Source organism: Pituophis catenifer, unplaced genomic scaffold, assembly GCF_029215685.1.
Source record: "Pituophis catenifer annectens isolate HBS135680 unplaced genomic scaffold, rPitCat1.0.hap2 SCAF_14, whole genome shotgun sequence".
Classification (NCBI taxonomy): domain Eukaryota; kingdom Metazoa; phylum Chordata; class Lepidosauria; order Squamata; family Colubridae; genus Pituophis; species Pituophis catenifer.
The window spans coordinates 5,304,690-5,315,983 of record NW_027256894.1 but is presented as its reverse complement, the minus strand read 5'-3'; positions in this window follow the sequence as shown (position 1 = coordinate 5,315,983).

Below are 11,294 nucleotides of genomic sequence, written 5' to 3'. Positions count from 1 at the left end.
CCTGTGAGGTGAGGTGAGCTGAGAGTGACTGGCCCAAAGTCACTCAGCTGGCTTTCATGCCTAAGGCAGGACTAGAACTCTGAAATCTCCTGGTTTCTAGGTCAGTGCCTTAACCACTACACCAAATTCGTTCTTTATCATTTCTTTGGCTGATCTACATGATCTACAGAACATAACCAGGATTAAATCACAATATATCATTTCTTGTTTTAGGGCCCTTTAAGATGCTATTAAATCTAAACCCTCCCTAAACATAATTGTTTCTGTTCTATAAAAACATTTCAAAAATTGACAGAAACCAACCTTTTCAATCCACTCTTCATTCTAAATTCTAATTCTAGAGCAAGATTTTAAAATGTAGAGAGTCTGGCAGATTGTCTCTTAGCTCCTAGAAGCCAGCCGTCAAAAGTCATTAGCAAAAACCATCTATCGGTGACACTATTCAGAAACCTCACTTAATTATATTTAAAATTAAAGAAAATTCTGTCATAACAACAAAATGATAAAATTGTTTGTAAGATCTTTTATATTTCTTTCCCAGATTTTTCTTTACGCTCAAAAAACTAATTGTTCAATTGTTTTTGTGTGTCTATTGTACGCCACCCAGAGTCACATATGTGAGATGGGTGGCTATATCAATTTAATCAATTAAATGTGAAATATGATGGTTTTTCTGTCCCTTCCAGAGTGATTGCAACCAGTCACAGATTGATCTCATGTTGCTATTCTTTTCCTTAGAGTTCAAAGCAGCTGGCCAACAAATTAAATAAAACTCAAGATAACCATTAAGAATATCCATTCCATGTTCAACACAAATATTACAACCTTAACATGCAAACAGAACAGCAGAAAATCATGAAGGCAGTTTCAAAAGGAAAAAAACAAACAAAAGCAAATGAAAGTCCCTGTGACAAAGTATTAAAGCAGCCATGTCATAACATTTGTTGAGTTATTACGCCAGAGGACAGGACAAGAAGCAATGGGTGAACGCTCATTCAAGAGAGATCCAATCTGGAACTAAGGAGAAATTTCCTAATAGTGAGAACAATTAATCAGTGGAACAGCTTGCCTCCAGAACTTGTGGTTGCTCCATCACTGGAGGTTTTCAAGAAGAGATTGGACTGCCATTTGTGACTACCTGAGCAGAAGGTTGGACTCCAAAGACCTTCCCAACTGTTATTCTTTGTTCTGTTTCAGTTGAGATGGCACCATTGCAGTGGTGAAATCCAATTTTTTTTACTATCAGTTCTGTGGGCGTCGCTTGGTGGGTATGGTGTGGCATGGTGGACCGGGCAGCGGAAGCATACTGCAAAATCCCCATTCCCACCCCACTCCCGGGAGAAGGATATTGCAAAATCCCCATTCCCACCCCACTCTAGGGCCAGCCAGAGGTGGCATTTGCTGGTTTTCCGAACTACTCAAAATTTCCGCTACTGGTTCTCCAGAACCTGTCAGAACCCGCTGGATTTCACCCTTGCACCATTGTCATTAACATCTGCTATTCTCTTTTAGCCATTGCGATTTTATTTAATATTTTTAAATAATGGTTGTTTTTATGTATTAACTGTTTTATGGCTCTGTAGTATATTGCCAGAATCACTTTTTCATGAGATGGGCAGCGATATGAATTAGATTTTTTAAAAAAAAAAAATTAAGATTTTATTGATTTTCTGTTGTTTACATTTTGTTAGTGCTTAATAAACATCGTGTTGTCTGGGTTATTTAATTCGCTTAACAATACAGATTACATTCTTAATCTCCACCTCTTTTTTCCAACCACTGTTAAAATAAAGTCTACGCTTGATAATATTCTGTGTCTTCTTCCTGTTTGATTTTCACCACAAATCTGTCCATTTCTGCACAATCTAATATCTTCCTAATTTTCTCTTCGTCTTGCGGTGTTTCTTCGTTTTTCCAATATTGTGCAAATATAATCCTCGCTGCTGTTAAGACATGCAATATTAAATATATACTTGGCCTATCACGTTTTTCTAATGTTATACCTAATAAAAAACAGTTCAGGTTTAAAATCTACATGTTTTCCTATCATCTTTTCTAAACACTTATGTATTTTTGCCCAAATGACCCTGTAAAACCTTCATTTGGGGTAGAGTCGGGGCAACTGAATAGAGCTGAGCATTTACTGGCTGGATGCCCTTCCTGAGACCTACAGTTATTTTCTCTTTGCGCCCTGAGAGAAAAACTTCTTCCGCTACCTAGGATTGAATTCTCAACCTTCTGAATGTGAGGGCAAGGGTCTGCACCACTAGGCCACCACGCCGCTCATAAATCTGAGGAATTAATAAAATAATTTAAGTTAATTTAATATTATCTGAAGTCCTGTTTCTCCATAGCTCTTCAAGTCATTTAATCTAGGCCCAATATCTGTCCATTGGAAGGGCCTGGAAGAGTTGTGTTAAAAAGAGATAGAGAGATTTTAAAAAATAATGTCTTCCTTAAGTTTATAACAGGCATCGTGGTGACCAGGAGAAAAAAGTTGTGATTTTAACCCTCTGAATATGAGAAAAAGCAAGACTGATGGAAACATCCATGCAGGCAGTTAAGCACTGGATTCTTAGAAGTCAGCTTCTTTTTCTATTGAACTAATTTTTTTTTTCCTCAGAATATCTCAACTTTTAACAGCAAGCGGTTATAGGCTCTTTTCTGTGACAAGAATAACTGCAACAATGGATGCAGCTGTTGCAAAAAAAAAATGGGGGAAGAATTTCATTCAGTCCTTCTTCTTCTTCTTCTTCTTCTTCTTCTTCTTCTTCTTCTTCTTCTTCTTCTTCTTCTTCTTCTTCTTCTTCTTCTTCTTCTTCTTTTCTATGTCTTTTGTGGGTGGGAAAGGAATGCAATGACTTTATCAATGGGAGAGCAAAAAGGAATTTTTCTCCCGTAATTTAAAAAAAGAAAATTCATTTCCAACTTCCCCGTAAGGCGTTTTTCATCGCTTCCATATGTTCTGGATTTTCTCTGTGGATAAAGTTTTTGTCAGCAAATTCCCATGGAAGGAATGTGATCTCCTCAGCCTGGTTGAGTGAAGAGATGGCCAAGGAATTGTGTGAGTGTCCTTATACGGTTATGTCTCTAATGGTCTCCAGCCTCCCTGGCTTTCTATGGATCCATTAAATTATTCTGAAGAGAAGATCTTAGAAGGGAAACTCCATCCACAGGACTTTTTAGCTTGTGGTTCTACTGCCATTCCTAAAGGACATCCTGTTCTTGAGGAGAATTGGAGCATTCCTCCTTCTCCTGGAGAAATTATCTACACAGGCTAGATGTTTTAGATGAAAATGTCCATCCCTCTCAAATTGTGAATGGAAAACCATCACATTTAGAAGAAGAGAAATGTTTTAGGATTCAGAAAACTTACAGGAGGCCCTAAGCTAAAGGCAAAAGTCCCCCTCACACATATGTGCTAGTCGTTCCCGACTCTAGGAAGCGGTGCTCATCTCCGTTTCAAAGCCAAAGAGCCAGCGCTGTCCGAAGACATCTCCATGGTCATGTGGCCGGCATGACTCAACGCCAAAGGCGCACAGAACGCTGTTACCTTCCCACCAAAGGTGGTCCCTATTTTTTTATTTGCATCTTTTAGGTGCTTTCGAACTGCTAGATTGGCAGAAGCTGGGACAAGAAACGGGAGCTCACCCCATTACGTGGCAGTAGGGATTCGAACCACTGAACTGCCGAACTTTCAATCGACAAGCTCAACGTCTTAGCCACTGAGTCACTACCACCTACTTACAACAGAGTTGCAAGGGACCTTGGAGGTCATCTAGTGCAACCCCCCACCCAAGTAGGGGACCCTACACCATTTCTGACAGATGGCAGTCCAGTCTCTTCTTGAAAGCCTCCAGTGATTGATTTATTGATTTATTTATTTTATTCGATTTTTATACCACCCTTCTCCTGCTGGACTCGGGGCGGTGCACAGCCAAAGATAAAAACAGTGCATACAAAATTTAAAATTTTAAAAGAATTAAACTAGTATTAGCCCAATAAAATTTAAAATATCCCAACTAAAACCAATTTAGCAATTAAAAATATCTAATATCTAAGGGGAGGGTCAAGCCAGCCCTGCTTGATGAAATAAAAAAGTTTTAAGGGCACAGCGAAAAGCATGGAGATCTGGGCTCCTAAGTATCTCCGGGGGCAGGTCGATCCAAAGGACCGGTGCTGCCACAGAGAAGGCCCTCCCCCTGGGGGTCGCCAGCCAACATTGCCTGGCTGACGGCACCCTGAGGAGTCCCTCTCTGTGGGAGCGTACTGGCCGGTGGGAGGCTACCAGTGGCAGAAGGCGGTCCCGTAAGTACCTAGGCCCTAAGCCATGGAGTGCTTTAAAAATGGTAACCAACACCTTGAAGCGCATCCAGAAGACCACCGGGAGCCAATGCAGCTCACGCAGTGATGAAGCTCCCACGACTTCTGAAGGCAACTTCTGTTCCACAGTTGATTGCTCTCAGCGTCAGAAATTTTCTCCTTATTTCTAAGTGGAATCTCTCCTTGATCACTTTCCATCCATTATTCCTTGTCTATCCTTCAGGTGCTTTGGAAAATAGCTTGACCCCCCTCCTCTCTGTGGCAGCCCCTCAAATATTGGAAGACTGCTATCCCGTCTCCCCTGGTCCTTCTCTTCACTAGACTAGCTATGCCCATACTTCTAAAAGAGTCTTCCTCTTCTAGAGGTCTTGGGCCTCAGTTTAAGTGGCATCATGTTAAGTTGAAATTGGGCATTGCTTCAGATCCTAAGAGAGCTAGATTTCCTCCGGTTTGCCAATAAGAACAATAACCCTCCTCTCCAAAGGCGGCTAATGAAGAAATAACGTATTGGTTCTCCCACTGTGGTTTTTCAAAAAATGAATTATGTCATTAAGTGCCAAGAAGAAAATTAGCTATGAGCTTTTAAATTTAAAACGATCCCCTTTTTAATTGTAAAACACTGTCACTTAACTGCTATTGATCCAGGGGAAACACATTAGGGAGCAAGGTCACCATAACTGTTAATATTCACTGCTTAGTGAAAGAGCATCAAAGGACATTTTAATGTCACTGACTTTCTCAGGGACTTTTTAGCGGAAGCTTTACGTTGGGCAGCCTATGAATGAAAAGGACAGCAGGCAGACAAAGGGAAGAACAAATGGGATCTCAATTGTCTGCTAATCAAATTGTAACTTGAGATTGATTTTTAGGCAAAAGTTTATGTCATGGATTTCCGAGATCTGTTGACATTTAAAAGTCAAAATATATATATATATATATATTCCGCAGATACATTTCAAACGTTTGTTAGGAGTGTTGAATTGTTCTTATTCCATAAAGATAAATAATCCCTTCCAAAATTAATGAGGAACAGAAAAAAGAAAGAATAGATGAATGGGATAGTTTGATCCAAAGGTAGATTCCTTCAAAGGTAAATGTAATAAAATCCGAAAAGCAAAGATGTACAGTAAGGCAATTTTCTTTGCTCTCTATTTTGCGTGAATCCACCTTATCCAAGGAAGCAACCTGTCTCCAGTTTGCCTGATCTGAATTTGGACATACAACATTCAGCTGAAGAAACTGTGTATCCAAACATGCTGGAAATTTGCATACAAAATTATAATTGATGAGACAAGTGGAACACATTTTAAGTCGCTTTTTCACCATCAAATACACGGAAGAACTTCTTGGATGAGAAGTGAAATGTTTTCAAGAAAGAAAAAAAAACACCCCAAGAAATAGCAGTATTCTGAGATTTGAAGGCTGCCACAAAGAAGAGGGAGTCAACCTATTTTCCAGAGCACCAAAAGGTGAGCAAAGAAACAATGGATGGAAACTAACCAAGGAGAGATCCTTCCTAGAAGGAAGTAGAAATTTTCTGATGGTGAGAACAATTAATCAGTGGAACAGCTTGTCCTCAGAAGTTATGGGTGCTCCATCATTTGTCTAAAATGGTTTAAGATCTCCTGCTTGAGCAGGAGGTTGGACTAGAAGATCTCTTAGGTCCTTCCAACTCTGTTATTCTATATTCTATGTTCTAAAGCACCTTTGGGAAACCATGACCTGAATGATTGAAATCTCCAGAGACATAACACCAAATACAGGACACAATAATATTCAGCATAAAATCACATCGATCAAATTCCCCACCAGAATTGTTGTTCAGCTATTTCTTTTTAGATCAAAAGCAGATGCATAATTTGCACTGCAAAGATGCAATACATGGAAACCCCAACAAGGGCTAAATGATAAGGTATTTAAAAAAATAATAATGTTTATACACCACTTCTCGTGCATATAAATGTCAGAGCATTGCAGTCACTAAATCTATTTTGAAAAATGAATTAAGATCAATCCATTAAAAAGGCCAGGATTAGTAAGAGAATGGGCTTTTATGAGCAGGAGTCTTATTTCACTGCAATTTTAAGAGAACACCGGTACAAGCATTTTGTTTCATAAAACGACAGTAATGGATGTACAAGCACCCATGAATGACAGAGATGCTGTCTAGCAATTAAGCAATGGAAGTTAACAGGATATGGTCATAGATCCAGGGCCATCCAAGGTAATGGCTTAATTTGCAGAATGCCATGTGTTGGATAATTGCTGTTTTCAATGATTTAATCAATTCCAGATTTCTTCTGAGTCCAAAGGAAGTGTGTTAGATCTGCCAGCGAGCACAAGTTTCCCTTTAAACATTTGTTGTTTTAAGGTGTATTATTGGTGAGTGTTTTCTATTACCGTGTTTCCCCGAAAATAAGACCCTGTCTTATATTTTTTTTGAACCCTAAAATAAGCACTTGGCCTTATTGCCATGGGCTCAAAAGCCCGATTGGGCTTATTATCAGGGGATGACTTATTTTCAGGGAAACAAGGTAGCAAAATATGCACTGGAAGGAATTCTTCCTGCAAGGTGATTTATGTGCCATGCAAACAACAACCGTTGTTATTTGCAGTGCTACATTCAGATGCTTCTTCCTATTTCTCAGGAAAGGAAGTAGTTTTGCCTTGCTTAAAAGTACATGACCTTTGAGCAGATAGAAGGTTCTGCAGCAGACGGTTTTATACATAGTTCAAAGGACAACTTATGTCAAAAAGTTGGATATAGTTAAGATTTGCAGTGGAACAATTAATTGCATCTCCTGATCGCACTGAAATAACCTCCCCCAAAACCAGATATACTCAGCTGGAAATCAAAAATGATCCATCATTAGATCCATCTAAGGAGAAATTTCCTGACAGTTAAGAACAATTAATCAGTGAAACAACTTGCCTTCAGAAGTTGTGAATGCTTCAACACTGGAAGTTTTTAAGCTGATGTTGGATAACCTTTTATTTATTTATTTATTTATTTATTTATTTATTTATTTATTTTTCGTATTTCTATGCCGCCCACTCTCCGCGGACTCTGGGTGGCTTACACCAAAGACAGTATACTAAGTAGCATATTGCCCCCAACATTCTGGGTCCTCATTTTACCCACCTCGGAAGGATGGAAGGCTGAGTCAACCTTGAGCCGGTGAGATTTGATCCGCTGATATGCTGAACTAGCAGTCAGCTGAAGTAGCTGCAGTACTGCACTCTAACCACTGCACCACCTCGGGCTCTTTTGTCCGAAGTGGTGTAGGGCTTCCTGCCTGGGCAGGGGGTTGGACTAGAAGACCTCCAAGGTCCCTTCCAACTCTGTTATTCTAAATTCTAAATGGGTGTTAAGTGAATTTTGTTGTATGGGTATACTGTGTATACACATACAATGACAATAAAGCTGCTGCTGCTGCTGCTGCTGCTGTTGTTGTTGTTGTTGTTGTTGTTATTATTATTATTATTATCTAAATTCATCAACATTGATAGAATGTATCTCAAGATTGCAAGCTCTTGATATTGTGCCCCAAAGTTCTTCCACATATTTTGGACAATTCACATTAAATTTGATTTTTTTCCCCCTTCTTTCAGTTCCATTAAAAAAAAAATAGTGAACTTCTTGTTGATGGTATGGTAGATTCCTGAGTGGCCAATTGTGTGAGTTATATTGTGGTCTCTTTAGTGTTTTATAGACGCCATGGTTTCTTTGACTTCCTAGGGGAAGATGTTATAATGGCATTTTTCATTTCATTTCATATTAGAAGGCAGCAAACAAACAAACAAACAAAAATAGAAACACCCCTCGAAAGGAAACCATCCAACACCTTCTACCATCTTGCAAATGAAAAACCATTTTCAAAAATGAAATCTAAAGGAACTGTAAGAAGTATACCAACAGAGGAGGGGGGGGGAATAACGTTTTTTGTTGTGTGGGTGGAAAAAAATGAAAATTGACAAAAGTTTCAGCACACCTTGGCTCACTTACTATTGATATATCTTTCCAACTTCCCTGTAAGGCATTTTTCATCAGTTCCATCTGTGCTGAACTTTTGCTGTGGATAGGGTTTTCTCAGCAAAAAAAAAAAAAAAGTAGAATCTTTTCCTTAAAACAAAATGAAATCAACTTCTATAAGTTGATCATTCGTCTCCTTCATGGAAAAACTGGATAAACATACACCAGAGATCCTACCTTCAATATGGCTGATAACTTACCTCTTTCAAAAGATCTCTGAAATCATTCCTTTGAAAATGCCAAATATTTTGTGAAGAGAGAGGGACATTTTGGTTCTGCCATGATAGCTAAGGAAAGAATAGTTATAGTCATGGTGATACTTGAACTCAAGGTTTCCCGTCACCTCCTCCTCCCCCCTCCTCCTCCTCCTCCTCCTTCTTCTTCTTCTTCTTCTTCTTCTTCTTCTTCTTCTTCTTCTTCTTCTTCTTCTTCTTCTTCTTCTTCTTCTTCTTCTTTTCTTTTTCTTCTTCTTCCTGCTTCTTCTTCTTCTTCCTCCTCCTCCTCTTCTTCCTCTTCCTCTTCTTTTTCCTCTTCTCCTTTCTTCTTCTTCTGTTCTTCCTCCTCCTCCTTTTCTCCTTCTTCTTCTTCTTCCTACTCCTCCTCTTCCTCTTCCTCTTCTTTTTCCTCTTCTCCTTCCTTCTTCTTCTTCCTCCTCCTCCTCTTCTTCTTCCTCTTCCTCTTCTTTTTCCTCTTCTTCCTTCTACTGTTCCTCCTCCTCCTTTTCTTCTTCTCCTTCTTCTTCTTCTTCTTCTCCTCCTCTTCCTCCTCCTCCTCCTCCTCCCCTTCCTTCCTTCTTCCCTCTTCCTCCTTCTTTTGACAGAAGCAAGTCTCCCTTGAAGATGGAGATACTGGAATCAGCCTCCTCGTTTTTTGTACTGTAATGCTAAATTATTGTTTCCAGCTCCCTCTCAACCATTTCATAAAAGGCATCGCCGGGCTTAATGGATAAAGAATATAGCTGGATGTTTCTGGAGACAGAGCTAGTATTGATTTTTTTTCTGCCAAGAGGTCATCTTGAGAAAAAGGCATCAACTCTGAACGGGAAAGGTGATGACTCCATGCTGCATTTCTGATGCAACTGTGAGACTTGGCCCAAAAAGAGAGAAAGAGGGAGACAAACAGAATCCATTAATTGTACAGACAATGTTAATTTGTTTTGCTGACTTCAGAGTTTGGCCAGCCTGGAAGAGACAGCTTCCTGAAACACTGTTGTTAAAAGAACTTTCATCAATAGGACTTCTGGGCTTGTCGACATGTTCAGTCATTCTGAGAAGAATATGGCAGCCTTTGCCAGACTTATTTCAACCTTTGATTAGGTTTCTTTTTCAAGAAATGAAATCAAAGGACATCAAGAGCTGCAGTGCATCACAAATATGGATCTTCAGCTACCTCAGAACTTTAATTTTTTTCTGACAGTGGGAAAAGATCACTCAGAACAGGGCCAGACCTTCCACTGGGCAGAAAGAGGCAGTTTGCTTCTGATCTTAGAAGCTTTAAGGTGGAAGTTGCATGTTGAAGAGAGCATCTGCCATTTAGAAGAAAACCCTTTCACAAGTTTCCCCTAACAGCTGGTTTTAAACCAAAGACCAGCCCATAATTTTGTAGAAGCACAGGCTGTTTGTTAAGGTTCTGCAAGTAGCCAAAAAAATGAAACTAAACAGGTAGGGATGCAATCTGTCTATATAAAGATAAAGGTTTCCTCTGTCCAGTCATGTCGGACTGTAGGGAGTGGTGCTCATCTCTGCTTCTTAACCGAAGGAGCCCCTGTTGTCCAAAGACTCTTTCCGTGATTATGTGGCTCTGTATAGAATTATATAATTTAAGCAAATTTAGAACACGCCTCTGATTAGAAATAACAAAGGGTGGAGAGGGAGAGGGAGAGGGAGATAGATGGAGAGGGGGAGATGGGAAAAGAGATGGAGATGAAATTGGAGATGGAGATGGAGATGGAGATGGAGATGGAGATGGAGATGGAGATGGAGATGGAGATGGAGATGGAGATGGAGATGGAGATGGAGATAGATGGGGAGACGGGGAGAGGGGAAAAGAGATGGAGATGGAATTGGAGATGGAGACAGATGGAGATGGGGAGACGGGGAGAGGGGAAAAGAGATGGACATGGAGATGGAGATGGAATTGGAGATGGAGATGGAGATAGATGGAGATGGGGAGACGGGGAGAGGGGAAAAGAGATGGAGATGGAGATGGAGATGGAGATGGAATTGGAGATGGAGATGGAGACAGATGGAGATGGGGAGACGGGGAGAGGGGAAAAGAGATGGACATGGAGATGGAGATGGAGATGGAATTGGAGATGGAGATGGAGACAGATGGAGATGGGGAGATGGGGAGAGGGGAAAAGAGATGGAGATGGAGATGGAGATGGAGATGGAGATGGAGATGGAGATGGAATTGGAGATGGAGATGGAGATGGAGATGGAGATGGAGATGGAGATGGAGATGGAGATGGAGATGGGGAGACGGGGAGAGGGGAAAAGAGATGGAGATGGAGATGGAGATGGAGATGGAGATGGAATTGGAGATGGAGATGGAGATGGAGATGGAGATGGAGATGGAGATGGAGATGGAGATGGAGATGGAGATGGAGACAGATGGAGATGGGGAGACGGGGAGAGGGGAAAAGAGATGGAGATGGAGATGGAGATGGAGATGGAGATGGAGATGGAGATGGAATTGGAGATGGAGATGGAGATGGAGATGGAGTCAGATGGAGATGGGGAGACTGGGAGAGGGGAAAAGAGATGGAGATGGAGATGGAGATGGAGATGGAATTGGAGATGGAGATGGAGATGGAGACAGATGGAGATGGGAAGACGGGGAAAAGAGATGAAGATGGAATTGGAGACAGAGATGGAGATGGGGAGACAGGGAGAGGGGAAAAGAGATGGAGATCGAATTGGAGATGGAGATGGAAATA